General features: G+C 42.6%; 1 protein-coding gene and 2 pseudogenes across 3 annotated transcripts in view; 2 read left to right on the forward strand and 1 right to left on the reverse strand.

Moving 5' to 3' along the window:
- LOC109921001 overlaps window positions 1-530 on the forward strand; it is a 12454-nt pseudogene extending 11924 nt beyond the window's left edge.
- LOC109925458 (hydroxylysine kinase-like) overlaps window positions 1-21160 on the reverse strand; it is a 75484-nt gene that overhangs the window by 49550 nt on the left and 4774 nt on the right. The gene's annotated exons all lie outside the window — the stretch shown is intronic.
- LOC109920998 lies at window positions 8674-19701 on the forward strand (annotated as a pseudogene).

Genomic DNA, 21160 nt, shown 5'->3' on the forward strand with positions numbered 1-21160 from the left:
ATTGAAATCCTGTCGTCAGTGATGGATGATAAAACATTGCAATGTTTGTCTCTTTCCCAGGCCTGAATCATGGGGACTTCAGTCACACCAACATTCTAGTCCAGCCTGTTCACACACCAGCTGACCACTCCAACCCGACTGAGCTACAGCAGCAGTTGGATATCTCTGGCTTACTGGACTTCAGTGACATGAATTATGGGTATTATGTCTTTGATGTGGCCATATCCATAATGTATTTGATGCTGGGGAGTAACGATCCCGTCGGCGCTGGGGGCCATGTCCTCTCAGGCTTTGAGAGTGTAATCCCTTTACTCCCTGAGGAGCACAACGCCATGTTTCTGTTGGTTCTTTGCAGGTTTTCTCAATCGCTGGTTATGGGGAGATACAATGCTTTGCTTTACCCTGAAAATGCAGAGTATCTTCTGAGCACTGGGAGAGCTGGCTGAAAGTGTCTCCGCCAATTGTGGTCGCTGGGAAAACAGGCAATAGGAAAGATTTGGTTTGAGACAGGCAAGTCCCACTGCATTTGATGCAGACCCTGTTTCAGTGTAGTCCCAGGCACATTGGCTCCTAGGAGAACGAGAACCCCTTTACAAGGAGAATTATTAGAATAAGTTCATCCAGAGCCTGGAATTGTATTAATGATTTAATGTTAAATGCATCAATGTTCTGTGTAGGCAGGAAAGATTTATCCATACATTGCATTCCTTTCATTGAGGAAAGCATTAGAGAGAATTTAATCCCTACTGCTTTCCCCATGGCAACACACTCAGCATTCAGAGTCTACTTGTCTGGTATGAGTTTAATCACCTAATCAGGATTGATAGTTACAAAAACAGTAAATGCTGAAGAAACTCAGCAGGTCGGGCAGCATTTCTAGAGAGAAAAGCAAATGCAAATTTCCAAGTCCAGTGACTCTACATCAGAACTGAAAATAGTTGAGAAAGGGTAGTATTTATGCTGATGACGGAGTTAGAGATGGCAGAGGAGGCAATGCTTGGAGGACAAGAAGATGGAGCACAGAGAGAGAAAGTAAGAGGGAGGGAGTGGACTAGGCAAACAAAGAGATTGCTGATGATAAGATGAGAGAAATAAATGCTGGGTTGGATCCTAACACGATGTTGCAAATGGGTTGGCTGTGTTTGGAGCTACCCATGCAAAACAGGACCTTTGTATACGTTAGCCACTGAGCCACTGGAGAGGTGCCAGAGGACTGGTGAGAAGCTAATGTTGATCCTCTGTTCAAGAAGGAAAATAAGGATAATCCAAGGAACTAATGAGTGGTGAGTCTCACTTCGGTGGTTGGGAAGCCTTTGGAGAGAATTCTTAGGGATGAAATTTACGCATATTTGGAAAAGCATGGCCTAATTAGGGATGGTCAGCATGCCTTTGTACATGGCAGGTCATGTCTTACTAACTTGATTGAATTTTTCGAGGAGGTGACAAAGGCGATTAATGAAGGTAGAGCATTGGATATTGTCTACATGGATTTTAGTAAGGCCACTTTCAAACAATCATAAACATGAACCCCGAGGTCCCTCTGCTCCTTTACTCCCCTCAGAATTGTATCATTAAGCCTGTATTATCTCTCCGTGTTTCTTCTACCAAAATGCTTTACCTCATATTTCTCTGTATCGAAATTCATCTGACAGATGTCTGCCCATTTGGCCAACTTATCTCTCTCTCTCTCAGCTTATCATCAGCAATTTCTTTGTTTGCCTGTCCCCTTTTTTTTCCTAACTCTCCCTCTCCCTCTCTCTCCATGTACTCTATTCACTTTCCTCGATCGCACAATCTTTCCCTATCAGCATAGGTACCACCCATTCCTAGCTATTTTCAGCTCTAATGAAGGGTCACTGGACTCAACATTAACTCCGTTTTCTCTCTACAGATACTGCTGGACCTGTTGAGTCTCTCCAGCACTTTCTGTTTTTGTTTCAGATTTCCAATATCTGCAGTTCTTTGTGTTTTAGATTGTCAGTTAACAGCCCTTGCTGCATCTCCATGCCAACCATAGGACAACCAGTCAACACTGTCTTCTTATGTTGTATAGGTGGGGGTTCCCTTTCCAAATCTGTCTTCATGCATTCCAGTTCTGATGAGTGCAAGATTAAATCTTCAACTTCGTGTCTCTTTTCAAAATTTTAAGATAATATTTTAAATTATTTTTTACTCACTTTAGTCTGGTTTTCTGTACTTTTCCAATCTTAGCTGTAAAGTGTGATGTAACTGTTGGATCTATGTATTTGGTGCTATTTATTGGAAGTTTGGGTTCTTAAATTCTTAAACTTGTAGGAGACATGGGTTTTTCCGAGTGTCTGGAATTAATCACAAACTTGTAAGTATTTCTGTAGCCATGGTGATTTCTTTTAAAGCTATTTTTTGAGGCCAAGCTTTAGAAATAATGAGTTTTGTGACCAACAATGAAAAAGGGAAACACCCATAGTTCACAGAAAGAGCTTTTTTTTTAAGATTTTCCCTTTGAGTTTTGGGCAGATCTGTAAAGTCCTTGGTATAGGAAGGTTGTAAAGACCTTCTCCTCCGAAGGGAAGAATATTTAGGGAACTGGGTTACCTCAGAGTGAGGAGTCAGTATTAGTCACAGACAAGATGCTCCATTTTAACAGTTTAACAGTACTCCAACTCACTTCTTTGACCAAGTTTTGAATATCTTTCCTGATTTGTGCCTTTTAGATGGTGGACTGACTTTGGTGAGTCAGAGGGTGAGTTACTCGCAGTGTTCCTAGCCTCTGACCTGCTTTTGTATCCACGGTATTCATTATGCCCAGTTTGGTTCAGTTTCTGGTCAGTGATAATCTCCAGGATATTAATAGTGAGGAATTCAGCAATCCAGTGCCTTCAGAGATAGTAGGAACTGCAGATGCTGGAGAATCTGAGATAACACAGCAGGCCAAGCAGCATCATGTGGAGTGAATGCACGTGGAGTAGATCAAATTGTTTGAAGAGTGGTCATCTGTGATACCAGTGAGCATAGATTTTGGTAAATACTTCAGCCTTCTGTTTTGCACTCATGCTGTGGCACCACCCCCATTATTGAGGATTGGGATATTTGGAAGCCTCTTCCTCAGGTGAATTGTTCAATTGTCTACCGTCATTGACACAGCAATTGATTAATCTATTTAGTGTCACGCATACTTGTTACATGTATTTGTTATAAATACAGTGAAGGGTGTTGTGTAATGTGACCACCTTCAGGCACCATCTTAAAACACTGAAATAAATGAAATTAAAAGTACCACATTACAGTCCTTCTTGTTAGCCATGGATCTGGGCTCTTTCACCCCGATGCTGAGTCCAACACCAGCACGAAACAGTTGGCCAGCCTTGTGTCCCTTTGCTGTGCTACTGCTGCTGGAACAGGGTCACCACTTTTCAGCGACATCTTGTCTTTACCGAAATTGTCACCGCCATGAGACCACGCTGGGCCAATCTCTACAATGCAGCCGCTGTAGAAGCTTCCAGGTCCTGAACTGGGCTCTAACTCAACGTTGGGCCCACCATGCTAAAGCAATCGCTGTCCATGCTGCTGGGACACTCGCTGGGCCCACACTCTCCTCCATCCCACCGACACGAGGGACACAAATTTTCCTCCGATGTGCTGTACTCCTTGCCACTGCTGCCCAAGCTCACCACAAGAAGGTAAGTAAACAAAAAACGAAAACGGAATAGGCCATAAAAAAGGAAAATTGGATGGAGCAGATGAGCTCCTGAGGTTAGGAGCTCAAATGCTGCGCTGCTTACTCCGCCGCCATCTTGAATGGAAGCCAGTTGATAGCACTGCAGAGCTTGTGTCTGATTCATTGGCTGTGGGATAATTTAGCTCGGTCTCTGGAACAATGATTTCACTATTTGGCAGGCAAGTTGTGCTACGTTGCAGCTTCAACCGGTTGAATATCTCATTGTCAGGTATGCTTGGTGCTGCTCCCTGCACTTCTCCAATATTGTCACCAACCTCAACACCATGGTGATTTGGTAGTCCTTATAAGCTTATTACAGTACATCTTGCACTGAAGGTGCTTAATATCATTAAATTAATTGATTGGTGAAATCTTGGGGAAAGAATCTGACTCTAATATTAGACTCATAGAGTCATACAGGATGGAAACAGGCCCTTCGGTCCAACCAGTCCATGCCGAAAATTATCCCGAACTAAACTAGCCCTGCCTGCCTGTTCCCGGCCCATATCCCTCCAAATCTTTCCTGCTCATATATCCATCCAAGTATCTTTTAGACGTTGTAATTGTATCCGCATCTACCACTTCCTCAGGAAGTTCATGTGACATGCGAACCACCCTCTTTGTAAAAAAATTGCCTCGTGTTTTTTTTATATTTCTCTCCTCTCACCTTAAAAATGTGTCCCCAGTCTTGAAATTCCCCATCTTAGGGAAAAGACAACGGCCATCAACTCTACCTATACCTCTCACTATTTTATAAATTTCTATCAGGTCACCTCTCAACCTCCTATGCTCAGTGAAGAAAGTTCCAGCCTATCCAGCCTTTCCTTATAACTCAAACCTTCCATTCCTGGCAGCATACCAGTAAATTTCTTCTGAATCCTCTCCAGCTTGATAAGATCCTTCCTATAACTGGGTGACCAGAACTAGACACAGTTTTCCAGAAGAGGCCTCACCAATATTCTGTACAACCTCAACATAATGCCCCAACTCCTATACTCAAAGGACTGAGCAATGAAGGCAAGTTTGGCAAATGCCTTTTTAATCATCTTGTCTATGTGTGATGCAAACTTTAAAGAATTATGTCCCTGCACCCCAAAGTCCCTTTGTTTCACAACACTACTCGAGGCCCTCCCATTAATTGTATAAGCCCTACCCTTGTTTGTTGTACCAAAATGCAATACCTTGCATTTATCCAGGTTGAACTCCATCTGCCATTTTTCAGCCCATTTGATCAAGATCCCTTTGGTAATCTTAGAAAACTTTTTTCACGGTCTTACTATGCCACCAATTTTGGTGTCATCTGCAAACTTACTAATCATGCCTCTATATTCTTATCAAAATCATTTATATAAATGACAAACAAAAGAAGACCTAGAACAGATCCCTGTGGAACACCACTGATCACAGTCCTCCAATCAGAAAAGCAACCCTCCACCATTACTCTCTGTCTCCTGCCATTAAGCCAATTATGTATCCAATTGGTAAGCACACCCTGAATCCCATGTGACCTAACTTTACTTATCAGTCTTCCATGCAGAACCTTGTCAGTCACTAAACCTTTTGGTAACTTCCTGAAAAAACTCAATCAACTTTCTGAGACATGATTCCCTCGCAAAAAACCCATGCTGACTATCCCTAATCAATTTTTGTTTCTCTGAATGTCTATAAATCCTATCTTCTATAATCACCTCCAACAATTTACCCACAATTGAAGTCAGACTCACAGGTCTATAGTTCTCCAGTTTCTCTTCACAGCCTTTCTTAAACAAAGGTACAACATTAGCCACCCTCCAGTCATTAGGCACCTCACCTGTAGTTATAGCTGATGCAAATATTTCTACAAGGGGTCTTGTAACTTCCTCCCTTATTTTGCACAACATTCTGGGATACATTAGATCAGGGTATCTGGATTTCCAATTGTTAACAGGATCAGGGATGAGTTGGGAGAAAAGCTGTGAAACTAGCCACTTTCCGGAACACACCTTCAGTTGCTTCAACACTCAGGTCTGGACCCTACACTTCTCTGTCTCCACTCAGACACTCCTTAAAAGTTACATTTAACTATTGTTGCATTTCTGTTCCTAGCAAGCTGTTTGTGAAATGATTTACTAAAACGTACTATACAAATGTTAATTCATTGATTTTCTTGGAATTCAAGACAGAAGTTCTCACTTGGGACTAATCATTTAAAATTCAGGAAACTGGAAAAACCAGATTACAAAGTAAAAGGAGCATCACCTCATATTCCGCCTTGGGAGCCTACAACTCAATGCTCTCAATGTGGACTTTACCAGTTTCAAAATCTCCCCACCCCCGGCTTCATCCCATGACCAACCTTCCCTCTCATCCCCGCCTCGCTGACCTGACACAGCCCGTCCATCTTCTCTCCCACCTATCTGCTCCTCCCACCGCACTGACCAATCCCCACCACTACCTACCTGCACTCTCCTATCACCATCCCACCTAGCTTCTCCAGCCCGACCCTCCTCTCTCTATTTATTTCTAAGCTCCCTTCCCCATCTGCCATTTCTGCAGAAGGGTCCTGGCCTGAAAGGTCAACTTTCCTGCTTCTCTGATGCTGCCTGGTCTGCTGTGTTCCTCCAGCTCCACACTGTGTTATCTCTGACTCCAGCATTGGCAGTTCTTACTATCTCTAACAAATTAAAATCTTTGTTTTTTTTTAACTCAAGTGCCAGGTGGCTGATTCCCTTGAGATTTTGTATTTGAATACCCCAATGTTGAGTTCGAGCGAATTGTCGGGAACAGTCATGTTAATTTTAGCTAAAGTTCTGTTCTGAAGAAGTCACATTGGACTCAAAATGTTAATTCTTTTTCCATCTCCAGAAATGCTGCCAGACATGCTGAGATTCTCCACCATTTTCTATGTTGTAAGACATAGACTATTTGGTGACCCATTGCTCACTCACTCTCATTGCCTTGTCTCGTACATTGCCTTATTTGACTTTTTCTTGGGATGAGATGTGGGTGATGCAGACTGGAGAAGGTGATCTTTACCTGTGCCACAAATTCCTAAATGTTGGCAGTTTCCCAAGGAAATGGAGTCTGGGTGAGCTCGGTGCTTTCAGCCACCAAAGGAGAGAGGGGCAATGATTCAGATTTATTATAAGGTAACTCATTCTGTTTAGATCGCCCAAGTTTGCATGCACTGATCTCCCACTGAATAAAGCTGAGCCACCTGATTGGAATTGGCCCTCTGAATTAACTAGTCCAGTGACATTAGCACTACAGCACTGTTTCCCTAAATTGTAATACCTTCTATCCACATATTCTAGCCCTGTCTGGTCAACGTTCCTTCAGCAGGTCTGCTCAGTAGCATTTGTTTCCTCGCTATTGAGATTTTACTGCTAATAAGCTGGGGCTATTTCCCCTGGACCGTCAGAGGCTGAGGGGTGACCTTATAAGAGTTTATAAAATCATGAGGGGCATGGATAGAGTAAATAGACAAGGTCTTTTCCCAGGGTGGAGGAGCCCAAAACTAGAGAGCATAGGCTTACGGTGAGAGGGGAAAGATTTAAAATGGATATAAGGTGCAACTTTTTCATGCAGAGGGTGATGCGCGTAAAGAACGAGCTGCCAGAGGAAGTGGTGGAGGCTGGCACAATTACAACATTTAAAATGCATCTGGATGAGTATAGGATTAGGAAGGATTTAGAGGGATATGGCCCAAATGCTGGTAAATGGGACTAGATTTGTTTAGGATAACTGGTCAGCATGGACAAGTTGGACCAAAGGCCTGTTACTGTGCTGTACATCTCTATGACACTGTGACTCTATATATTAGTATTAACATTATTCAATTGTATGTCAGTTTGAGAAGTGATGGCAACAGAGTGAAGGAGAGAAAACCTGGAGGAAAACGGCAGTAGCAGGATAATTATCTCAGGAGTGGGGTCAGTCAGAGCTAACCTGGGGGTGAACAGCAGGATAAATATCTGAGGAACGGGGTCAGTCATACAGCATGGAAACAGACCCTTCAGTCCAACCATTCCAACGTAATCCCAAATTAAACTAGTCCCACCTGCCTCCACCTGGTCCATATCTCTCCCAATCTTTCCTATTGATGAATCTATCCAAATCTTTTTTTAAACATTGTAACTGTATCTGCACCCACCAATTTCTCTAGCAGTTCATTCCACACATGAACTACTCTCTGTGTAAAAAAAGTTGCCACTCATGTCTTTTTAAAATCTTTCTCCTCTCACCTGAAAAATATACCCCCTAGTTGTGAATTTCTCCACCCTACTGAAAAAACGCTTGTCATTCATTTAACTATGCCCCTCATGATTTTACAAACTTCAATCAGGTCACCCCTCAACCTCCCATGCTCCAGTGAAAATAGTCTCAGTTTTTCCTGTCTACTTTTATATCTCCATTCCCGGCAACAATCTGGTAAATCTTTTCTGAACCCTCTCTAGTTTAACAATACCGTATCCTTCCTATAATAAGACAACCAGAACTGCACACAATACTCCAGAAGAGGCTTCACCAGCATCCTGTATAACATAGAATAGTGGTGGAATGGTATTTTTCTGACTGGAGATCTGACCAGTGGTGCTCTGCATGGATCAGTGATGGCACCTCTGCAGTTTGTGATTTTATAAATGATTTGGAGGAGAATGGAAGCAGCTTGATTAATAAGTTTATGGATGACACAAAAATTGGGGGATCTCTGGAGAGTGTGGATGATTGCCTGGGCGGGATATAGATATGCTGGAGACCTGGGTGGCAAAATGGCGGGCACAGTTTAATCTGGACAAATGTGAAGAGATGTATTTGGAAGATCTAATGCAGGAGGGAAACATATAGTAAATGGCAGAACCCTTTGTAGCATCACCGTTTAGAGGGATCTCGGTGCACAGGTTCATAATTCACTGAAAGTGGCAAGTCAAGTGGATAAGTTGGTCAAGAAGACATACTGCATGCTTGCTTTCTTTGGTTTGGGCATAAAGTATAAAATGAGTAAGTCATACTGCAGCAGTATGGAACTTTAGATAGACCACTTTTGGAATTGTGATGATACTGTGGCTTTAAGAGTTGCATTTGGCCGGCGTTTTTTTGAAGAGAGGTTTTAAGATACAGGCACTAAGCTGTCTATTTAATCCAATAAGTAACCAGCTTGTCAGGCCTTGGGTTCTTTTTTAAGTTGGGACAATAGAAGCAGCCTGAATGTATCTTCTGTCTGACGAAAGAGGTTGTAGAAGATCATTACCAGCGTGCGATGGGTCATTGATGATGTTGGCAGCCTTTCTGTGGCAGTGAGCCACGTAAATAGAGTCCATGGATGCAAGGTTGGCTTACGTGATGGTCTGGGCTGTGCACACCACCTTCTGTAGTTTCTTACAGTCCTGGGCAGAGCAGTTGCCGTACCAGGCCATTATGCACCCGGACAGTATGCTTTCAATGGTGCATCTTTAGAAGTTGGTAATGGACCTTATGGACGTGCCAAATTTCCTGAGCTGCCTGATGAAGAAGAGGCGTTGTTGTGCCTTCTTGACTATCACATGTACATGGGAAGTCCAGGACAGGTTATTGGTTATTGTCTCTAAGAGGAACTTGTCGCTCTTCACCCTCTCAGCCTCAGTTCCATTGAGGTAAATGAGCGCACGTTCTCCTCCTTTCTTTCTGAAGTCGATGATCAGTTCTTTAGTTTTGCCAACATTGAGAGACAGATTGTTTTCATTGCATCATGTCACCAAGCCCTCTATCTCCCTATTGTAGTTTGGCTCATTGTTGTCAGATATCCGTCCCACTACGGTGGTGTTGTAATGGTGTTTGTTTGGAACTTCGCCACACAGTCATAGGTGTACAGGGATAACAGTAGAGGACTGAGGACGCTTCCTTGGGGGTGGAGGGGTGGGGCTGCAGTGTTGAGTGTTATTATGAGTGGGTCAAAAGACCTGTTCCTATGCTGCTACTGTTCTTTGTTTTCATTACATATGTTGTAATAATAATGTAATGTATTATGTAACATAAGCTCCCTATAGCTACTTAGCTGATTTGCTGTATCTGTAGGTGGATGGTCTTGCACAGTCATTGTAGAATGAGCAGTCATCATAGAATCGTCAAATCCCTACAGTGTGGAAACAGGCCCAACAAGTCCACACCGAACCTCAAAGCATCCCACCCAGACCCATCCCCCTATGACCCATCTAATACACACCCTCTACCTCCCTGAACACTACGAGAAATTTAGCACGGCCAATCCACCTAACCTGCACATCTTTGGAATGTGGGAGGAAACGGGAGCACCCGGAGGAAACCCACGCAGACACAGGGAGAATGTGCAAACTCTATATAGACAGTCGCCCGAGGCTGGAATCGAACCCGGGTCCGTGGCGCTGTGAGGCTGTAGTGCTAACCACTGTGCCACTGTGCTGCCCCTCTATGTAGATAGATTATAAACACATGATTGTTCTTCCAATGCTATGTGTAGCAACAATAAAAACAGGGTATTTTGAAAATAGATAGCCAAACTTATATGCTATAGATAGCAAAAGTTTGGCATTTTATTCTGTCATGTCCTTCCATATATTTTTGTGTATCTCTACATGTAAATAGACCTGAATGGCAATTTGACCTGTTGTGCACTCATGGGGTTCCACCACACATGGTAGGGAATCTCTGTACACACTGAAGTCTCTCTTAGAAGTGATGGAACAAGCAGGTGTCTCACATCTTCTATTGTAAGGGACACTCAGTAAGCCAGGGCACATTCTTAACTTTTCAGTACATGGTTCAACAATGATAAGGTTAAGTCTTCAATTCCATGGGAAACTCAGTATGTTCCAGGGATAATTGTTTCTCTACCTGCATACCTTGAAAAGACAGTTGTTATGCCAGTAACATAGAGAGCTAGCTGCTTCAACACTTACACAATAATAGTGTTGATGGAAGACTGTGAACTTTAGCAATTCTTCAAAAATACTCTAACAACACCTACCGATGATGATTGATGTTTCCAGCAGAAGACGTTGTTTAGAATCAGTTATATTCATTGGTGAATCCCATTCCCTTATTTAATTTGCTTTGTTAAATTGATATTTCTCAGACGTCCTCCTCAAACCTGCGCTGACAGAGGCTCAAGTTGTTGAGTTGGCCGAGTGGTTGTATGGTCTGAAGGTCTCCAGTGTCCAACCAATGCTCAGTTACGATGACCAGAACTTCCATATCCTGGTGTCTGAGAACCAGGCGACTAGAGATCACAGTCAGAGCTACGTCCTCAAAGTGATGAACACCGTCGGCAGTGAAGACGCTGATTTGATCGAAGCACAAACACTAGCCATGATATTTGTGAACGAAAAAGGATTCCATTCACCCATACCTATCCCAAACATTGATGGCAAGATTATGTCTTTGGAGACTATTGGTCGGTATTAATTCTTGGTGGCTGAGTTCAGGTGACAGTTGACCAGTCACACACACTTTTTAAAATAGAAAGAGGAAGTGTTCATGAGGATAATGTTGTTGATGTGGTGTACTGGATTTCCAAAGGTGTTTAAGTGTGTTCCAGTAGAATACAACAGACTTATGAGGATATGATATAAAAGGGTCGTAGCAAATGGACATAGTGGTGATAGCAAACAATGGTCAATGGATATTTTTCAGGCTGGAGGAAGATTTGTAATCCCCTGGGGGATGGTTTTGGGACTTTTGCTTTGCCCTGATATATAGTAATGATCGAGATCCTGGAGTGAAGCAGACAATTTCAAAGTTTACAGATCACACAAAACTTGTAAGAATTGTAAACCATGAGGAGGACAGTGTGGAACTCCAAAAGGAACGGGTGGATAGCTGGCAGATGAGGTTCAATGCAGTGAAGTGTGAGATGATGGACTTTGGTTGGAAAATCTCTGATAGAAAATATATAGTAGGGGTACAATTCTAAAGGGGAAAAGGAGCAGAGGAACCTGTGTGCATCTATGTGCATAGAACATTGAGGGTGGAAGGACAAATGGAGACAACAATTAATAAAACATGCCGTGTTCTCACTTTATTAATCAGAGTACAGAGTACAAGAGCAAACATTTGTTAGACCTCAGCTGCAGTACTGTATACAGTTGTGGGAGCCATATTATAGAAAATATGTGAATGCACTGGAGAGAATGCAGAAGTGATTTAACAATGATTCCAGGACTGAGAAACTGCAGTTATGAGGGTAGATTGAAAAAGTTGGGACTGTTCTTCTTGGAGGAAAGAAGGTTGAGAGGAAATTTGATAGAAATTTTCAAAATCATGATTTGGCTGTTTCCACTCGTAAAAGAAAAAAATAATGAGGGCATAGATTTAAAATGATGCGTACACCAAGGCAATGGTGAGATGAGAAAAATCTTTTTCATACAATGGTTGGTTAGGATAGGGAAGGCACTGCCTGGAAATGTGATGGAGGCAGGTTCCATTGAGACATTCAAGAGGGCATTGGATAATAAATTGGTGTTCAGGAATATGAGGTAAAAGCAGGAGATTGGCACTCAGTTATAGAACTGATGCAGGCCCAATGGGCTGAATGGCTTCCTTCTACTCCATAACAGTTCTGTGATGCTGTGACATATGAAAATCACTTTTGTCATACCCTTGTAAATGCTGTAACTGATTAGAAATTAGAACCTATTGATATAATTCAACTTCAAAATGACAGCTTACTTAACAAGAACACTGTGTTCTCATCTTTTACAGACTGTGTGGAAGAATCTGAGACCCACATGGTCCGGTTACTGACCTACCCTCCTGGAATTTCATTGTCTAAAATATCTATAGGTCTTCAGATCTTGCACAAGGCTGGTCAAACTCTCGCTTGAATGAACCAGGTGCTTGCAGTAAGTCAAATCCAGCGATATAAGATCATTGTACAGGATACATTGATACTAACCACCTCTTTAATGCAAATATTTAGCAACAAGTAAAGATAGCAAATTTAATTTGGCTTCACTCCATGAGCAATGAGTGTTTGCCCTTGGTGTCAGGGTACAGTGCAATGTTCGAGGGCAAGCTGATAAATGAGGTGTGTCCTTTTTCTATATATTTATTGGTGGTTGATGTTTAATATTCAATTGCTATGATTAACAATTCATGTTTAATGGCTACTGTTAAATGTTTTGTTGTTAATAAAGAAGTAAGTAATGGTAGTGAGTAACTGCAATAAATGGCACATCAAATGATGTTACTGTCCTCGGATAACTGACCAGAACGGCTCATTGCTCCTTGTCCCAAATAAATGGTGAATCTTCTTTCTGGGTGAATTGGTACTATTAGCCCTCCTAGGTGTACCACTCATTCTCAGACCTTTATAACACGAATGGTTCACTGCTAGATGTTTCAAAACATCAACGAGCGAGCAAAGACTCGGAAAATACACTCCCACGAATGTTCCGAACCAGGCACTTGCACTAAGTTGATGTGTTTTGCCTCCACCATTGCCTTTATAAAAGTTTGTGAATAAGACTGAGGGAATCTGTGACACAGATCAACCTGTGTAGTTTAGATCAATACTCGCTCCATTTTGAACAGATCAGTGCAAAATCCATTATGTGGGGGTTTTAAAAAATCTTTCCTCATTCAATGGGGACTGTTAGGATAAGGTTATGCAAAATATCAAATCAGCAGAGAGTCTGAATCACCCATTTCTGGTTCTGGGAAAGTTTCGGTTGTTACAAATTTATGAAGTGTTCTTTTAGAAGGGCTGAAAATTCCAAGATACCCCCACATAAGGACAATTTTCCTGCAGTTCAAGGCCCTGGTTGGTGGCTATATCCTGAATCACGACAATAAGATGATTTTGGTGTAAGCCACTTGCAGATTTCTCTTGATGTAGAGAATGACAGGGGAAAAATAGACAATGCTGCATTGGGAGACATTGGCAATGGGATCTGGTGCCTTATTGTCATCCATCAAGAATAAACCAGCAGAAACCAGATAAAACACGAGGGATAAATTTTTGTTGCAAAAGTCAGAAAAGAAAATATAATAAAATAACCTTTGTTGAGACATGTACTCAAGTACATAAGTACAGGAGTACAGTGAAAAATTTTACAATATCGCCTGTTATGGTGCCATCTTAGGCACAAGTACCAAGGTACAAATCATGGATACAAAAGAGGAACAAAAATGAAAAGTAGTTGCAATACTTTACAGTGTTTAAAGAGTAAGTTAGAAATAAGGCATAGTTAAAGGATTGACAGATTAAAAAAATTCAAATAAACATTACATTGCAGTAGCTGAGCGCAGAGGTTTTCGCATGTGGTCTGACCGCCCACGCCAGGCCCCAGTCTAACAACTGTCCCCGCTCCGCCCTAAGCCTCCAGTCCATTCCTCACTGACTCTCAGCTGCCGCAAGGTAAGTTTCCTCCCGGACTGCTCCCTATCTCTGGCCTCTGCCGGGACTCGCTCCCTGTGCTGACATTCACCTGGAACTGCTTCCCCACACTGGCCACTGCTCCAGGACTGGTCTCCAGGGCTCGCCAGCTTCTCCATTCGAAGGGGAAAAAGAAGGAAAAAGAACAGGTGGAGCAGAGGAGCTCCAGTTGGAGCGTCTTACTCTTCTGTCATCTTGCCCAGAGATGATTCAGACTCTCTGCTGATTTAATGTTTAGAATATTAGAATAACCCTTATGCTGCACACAGAACACATCAAATGAGAAAATATTTTAAACAATGCCTTCATCATGGGTTTGTGCTGTTAGGCTAAAGATGTTTCAAAGCAGCTCTGATCTATTCCAATTGAAGAGATCAATTACAAAATAAAAGGGAACTTTGAGGGCAAACTTGCAAGTAATATCAAAATGGACAGCAAGAGTGTCTTTGAATATATCAAAAGGAAGAGAGAAGCCAAAGTAGGCCCCTTAGAGAACAAGGCTGAGGAAATAATAATGAAGAATCAAGAATTGACAAAGGAGTTGAATAAACACTTTGCATCAGTCTTCACAGTAGAAGACAATAACAGTGTGCCAAAATTACTAAATATTCAAGGGCAAAAGGAAGATATTGAATAGAAGATCATAGAATCATAGATCATAGAATCCCTATAGTGTGGAAACAGATCCTTCGGCCCAACAAGTCCACACCGACACTCGGAGCATCCCACCCAGACCCATTTCCCTATAATTCACCTAATCTACACATCCCTGAACACCACAGGCAATTTAGCATGGCCAAACCACCTAGCCTGCACATCTTTGGACTGAAATGAAATAAATACATAACTATCGCCAGATGTGCTAAGGAAAATGATAGGGCTAAAGACTGATATGTCCCCTGGACCTGTTGGGATGCATCCTAGGATATTAAAGGAAATAGTTACAGAGATAGTGGATGCACTGGTAGTAATCTTCCAAGTATCTTAGATTCTGGAAAAATCCCAAAGGATTGGAAAACTGCCAATGTAACACTTTGATTTAAAAAGGGAGGACACAAACAACAGGTAACTATTGGCCAGTTAACTTAATGTCTGTTTTGGGAAAACGTTAGAATAAAGGATGTAAAAGCAGAGTATTTAGAAATATATAATACAACCAGACAGAGTCAGCATGACTTCATGATGGGCAAATCATACCTGAGAAATATGTTAGAATTCTTTGAAGAGGTGATAAGAGGTAGATAAAGTGGATATAACATATTGGGCCTTTTAGGCAGGTGTTTGATAAGGTACTACACATCAGGCTACTTAATAAGATAAGAACTCACAGTGCTGGAACTCCAAATATTCACAATATATATTAAATACGTGGATGAAGAAAATGTATGTACTATTGCCAAGTCTGCAGATGACACAAAAATAGCCTTGGAAGGTAAGTGGTGAAAATGACACAATGAGTCTGCAGAGAGATATAGACAGGTTAAGTGAATGGGCAAAACTTGATAAATGGAGTACAATGTGGGGAAATGTAAGGTTAAGCACCTCAGCAGGAATGACAGAGGAACTGAATGTTATTTCAATGGAGAAAGACTGTAGAAAACTGGAGAACAGAGGGATTTGGAAGTCCTCGTCCATGAATCACAAAAAACTAGCATCCAAGTTCAGTGGGTAATAGGGAATGCAAATGGAATGTTGGCCTTTATTTCACAGGGAATGAAGTATGGAAGTAGGGAAGTTTTGCTAAAACTATACAAAGCACAAGTCAGACCACAGATGGAATACTGTGAACAATGTTGGTCCCTTATCTAAAGAAAGATATATCATCATGGGAAGCAATCCAGAGAAGATTCACTAGGCTGATCCCAGTTATGGACGGATATCTTATGAAGAAAGGTTGAGTAGGTTGGGCCTGTACTCATTGGAGTTTAGAAGAATGACAGGTGATCTTATTGAAATTTACCAGATTCTTTGAAGACTTAACAGAGTGGACATGGGAAGATTGTTTCCCCTTGTTGGAGACTTTACGATCAGAGGGCATAATTTCAGAGTAAGGAGTTGCCCATATGAGATGGAGATGAGGAAGAATTCCTTCTCTCAGAGGGTAATGAATCTGTGATATTCTCTACTGCAGAGGGCTGTTGAGGCTGTGTTATTAAGTGTATTTTTGGCTGAGTGAGACAGATTTTTCATCAGTAATGGATTTGAGGGTTACAGAGTAAAGGCAGGAAAGTAGAGTTGAGGATTATCCAATCAGCAATGATTTCAATTAATGGCACAGCAGACTCGATTTGGGCTGAATGGTCTTCTTATGTTCCTATGTCTTATTGTCTAACAGCGCTTCATTAAATACCCATTTCATGCCCTTCCTTCTCTCTCATCTCACTCTTATCCCTTCCAATATTTCCTTTCCAATTCCATGTTCAGCTCCTCTCAAGCACTTTTCTGCTCTCACACTTTTTTCATAATGTATGCCCAATTTTTAAAAATTTATTCATTCACGGGATGAGGGCATCACTGGTTGGGCCAACATTCATTGCCCATCCCAGAGGGCAGTTAAGAGTCAAACACGTTGCTGTGGGTCTGGAGTCACATGTAGTCCAGACCAGGTCAGGATGGCAGTTTCCTTCCCTAAAGGACATTAATAAACCTGATAAGCTTTTCCAATAATCGACAACGATTTCATGATCGTCATTAGACCCTTAATTCCAGACTTTTAAATAATTCAAATTCCACCATCTGCCATGGCAGGATTTGAATCAGTGTCCCCAGAACATTACCTGGATCTCTGGGTCAACAGCCCAATGATAATATTGCTAGGCCATTGCCTCCCCTGATTGCCCTCATCCCCATGATGCCCACCCTCCCAGGCTGAACATATGCCATCTCAGGCTCCAGTCAACACCTCACCAGAGCAGGTACACATCTAAGCAGCAACGACTAAATAATGTTCCTAGAAAGGTGGCTCCCTTTTTGAGTGGCTGGGGATGCTGGGTGGTAAAGATTGTGTGGACAGATACAGCTTTGTGCTCTACCCCTCATCAGAACGCTGTAGGATATCTGGTAAGAGACATTCAAATGAATCAAAACAAATCAGAATGGAATAATGGGACTGTCTGTTGACACTGAAATGTAATTGTTGTCTGTGAGCTCACCCTGAATAAATACAGGAACCCACCTCACATATTCCAGTCCCTTGTGACAGACACCAGGCATCAAATCAACCCAGTAACATGCAGATAGACAAAAACTGCGGGTTGTTGTCCGAAATGATCCATCCAGCTGTTGGTTGAGGAACAGGTACCTTGATTGTCTGGCAGTGGGCTTTTGCTTCACCTCGAGCACAGGGAGATGTCCATCTTGGCCAAACCTCATAACTTCCAGTCTCTCAGGTCAGTGGAGAACATTGTCCAGATCTGACTGTGGGGCTGGGTTGTGCAGGGAGCAGAATTCCACAGCAACCCAGGTGGTGAGATCAGGAAACACCAAGCAACTCAAGGGTAACCAGGGACAGGCAATAAATGCTGGCGAGCCAGTGATGTCCATGTCCCACAAGTGAATAAAAGTTATACTTGGAAATGGATGGGCTGGTCATCCTAGTGCTCTTTTTTGAGTGTACAATACAAATCGGTCCAGTACACGTTATTCATAAGCTTTCCTAGTTTTGTGGCTGGGAGATCCCAAAGACAGATTGTGATCAAACAGCCTGTTGGAAGTATTGGGTGGGAGAGGGTAATGGATTTCTCTCATTAGCAGGAATTCCAACATCCTATCCTGAGAGTTTGCACCAGCCGGGTTTCCTCTGGAAGCTATCAAACATTCACTTGCTGAACAAGTATCTTTACACACTGGGAGAGGGAAGCGATCGCCAAATTGTGGAGCGAATTATTCAGCAATTCCAGGATCAGATACTTTCAAACCTTTGCAAGTTTTGTCAGAGTAAGTTGTCATCCTCTTGGCCCAGAAACCTATGGGGTAGGAACAAGTTTTGGCACAAAGCCTTTAGAATTGGTGTTCTGTCTGTTATACCGCTGATTTGCTTTTCAGAAAAACCACAGTCAATGGAATCGAATATCAGGCTGAGCCTAAAACAGGCTGGTGATAGGCTAAACCCAGTGTGTGGCTACCTCTGAAGACCTGAATCGTTTCCATGTGGGACTGAGAGAAAAGCAGAAGGGAATCTCCATCACACGGCAAACTTTTTTATGTGTATGTCCACGCTGTGACACACACTTGGGTGGTAGAAATTTGGAAATTTATTCCACAAATGACAACTAATGTGAGATTAATTGTACATTTTCAATCTCAGATTGATATACTTTTATTATCTAGGTAAATGGAGAGAGATGGGCCATGGTGTAGGCTCTTCAGTTGGTTTATTATACATCCTTACTGTTCCAATATCCCCAGCTAAAAACTCTGGGAAGCCCATCAGCTTCTCAACAGACATCACACGGGGTTGGGAGGAGCATTGATTGCTTTAAGATGAGACTGGCATCCTTTTGTCAGGAGGGTGCTGCTTTAAGAGAGCTGCAAATAAATCCAATTGGTCAGGAGCTGTGTAGTGTCAGTAGCGCCTTTATGGGATGGTGGGCACAGTTGGTATTGCAGGCAGTCCCTAACACTGAGGAGCTTGGGTAAGTCTGGGTCCAGGGTTTTCAGGGAGCAGGGTGAAGACAATGGGGGTCCAATCTGGGAAAAGGGATGCCTCTGATGGGCCACTCGCCACTGGTTAATTAAAGGCCTTAATAGGTGCAAGGTAGTTGGACCGCTCAATCCCACTCCTCACTGTGATCAGTCCTGATTTTCTTCACACCAACATGGACACCCATGTCTTCTCAGTCCTGAGCTCTGGAATTTTCTTCCCAAACCTTTCCTCCTCTACTGCTCTCTTGCTTTCGATCCCTCCTCCTCTTGACAAAACCTGTGACATATGATCTGGTGTCCCATTGGGATTAAAGTTCCAAAATAATTACCGCTGACCTCCAGTGGCATTGCTCACAGTGAGGCAGGTACAAGAGAGTGTCATGATGACTGAGCAAGTCTGATACCTTAATAAGTGAGTGTGGTGTAACAAGATCATTAAGGGAGAGTGATGCTGGATTGTCATTGAAATCCTGTCGTCAGTGATGGATGATAAAACATTGCAATGTTTATCTCTTTCCCAGGCCTGAATCATGGGGACTTCAGTCACACCAACATTCTAGTCCAGCCTGCTCACACACCAGCTGACCACTCCGACCCGACTGAGCTACAGCAGCAGCTGGATATCTCTGGGTTTCTGGACTTCAGTGACATGAATTATGGGTATTATGTCTTTGATGTGGCCATATCCATAATATATCTGATGCTAGGGAGTAACGATCCCATTGGCGCTGGGGGCCATGTCCTCTCAGGCTTTGAGAGTGTAATCCCTTTACTCCCTGAGGAGTGCAATGCCATGTTTCTGTTGGTTCTTTGCAGGTTTTCTCAATCGCTGGTTATGGGGAGATACAATGCTCTGCTTTACCCTGAAAATGCAGAGTATCTTCTGAGCACTGGGAGAGCTGGCTGGAAGTGTCTCCGTCAATTGTGGTCGCTGGGGAAAGATGCAGTGGGAAAGATTTGGTTTGAGACAGGCAAGTCCCACTGCATTTGATGCAGACCCTGTTTCAGTGTAGTCCCAGGCACATTGGCTTCCAGGAGAACAAGAACCCCTCTACAAGGAGAATTATTAGAATAAGTTCAACCTGTACATTCCAGAGCCTGGAATTGTATTAATGTTTTGAGTTCCTAATTATTAATATATATTTTTAACATCATTTTTCACTCCCTTTATTCTGGATTTCTGCTGCTTGTCCAATTCCAGCTGTAGACCTATCTCTCAAAACCACTTAAACTTCCTCCACAATTTCATTTGTCCAATCCCAAAACAGTGCCTTGACCCATTCTGTGTAATAATACTAGACAATTGACCTTGCTAATGACCTCTATACCTGATTGGCCTGTAGACCCCAGGATCCAAAGCAGAGCATTAATCTCCTTTAAACCGCACAGCATCACTGATGATATTTTGGATGATAATGAGAATGTTATATCACGAATAGGACTGAAAATCCACAAAAATGTCCTCCCTCCACACGCTGATTTGTTGTCACCTTGCACCCATTTTGGTTGTGTCATTTGCATTGTACAGTTTGAACACTCAATCCGGGTTCCACATATTTACCAGCTGTAATGCTGGGAATGTCACTTAAAAACTGAGTTTTAAATAAATGTCACTGAGAATTAGTATTCTGGAACAGGATGTGATTAAGCTTCACAACACAATGGAAATTGAGGGGCAAACACTCAAATGCAAGAATGAAGCAGACGTATATTTGCAAAAATCATTGGAAGTGAGAGGGCAGGTTGACAGAATGGTTAATAAATTATACTGGGCTATGTAAATAGGGATGTGGAATACAGAAGCTAGGAAATTATGCATCTACTTAAAGCAGTGGCTCAGCCTGCCCTGGAGGATTGTGTCTAGCCTGGGCACCACACTTTAGGAAGAATGTGAACACATTAGAGAGTGTGCAGAAAAGTTTCAGGAGAATGGTTCTGGTGCTGTGGAACTCCAGTTACCTTGATTAATAGGAGAATCAGGAGCTGATCAGGAGCTGGGTGGCATGGCGGCTTAGTGGTTAGCACTGCTGCCTCACAGTGCCAGGGACCCAGGTTCAATTCCAACCTCAGGCGACTGTCTGCATTGCACGTTCTCCTCGTGTCTGTGTGGGTTTTTCTCTGGGTGCTCCGGTTTCCTCCCAAGGTCCAAAGATGTGCAGGCTAGGTGGATTGGCCATGCTATAGTGCCCAGGGATGTTTGGGTTAGACATGGGGAATGGGTCTGGGTGGGATGCTCTTCAGAGGGGTGGTGTGGACTTGTTGGGCCAAATGGCCTGTTTCCACATTGTAGGGATTCTATTCTATGATCATATTGGAGAAGAGGAAATTTGTTTCCAGATGTTCAAACCCACGATGGGTCTGAACAGATGAGGTGGGGGAAAACTTCCCCATTGATTGAAGGTTTAAGAATCAGAAGGTACAGATTCAGGCTAATTGGCAAAATAAGCAAT

This window comes from Rhincodon typus, chromosome 36 (assembly GCF_021869965.1).
Source record: "Rhincodon typus isolate 14 chromosome 36, sRhiTyp1.1, whole genome shotgun sequence".
NCBI classification, from domain to species: Eukaryota; Metazoa; Chordata; class Chondrichthyes; order Orectolobiformes; family Rhincodontidae; genus Rhincodon; species Rhincodon typus.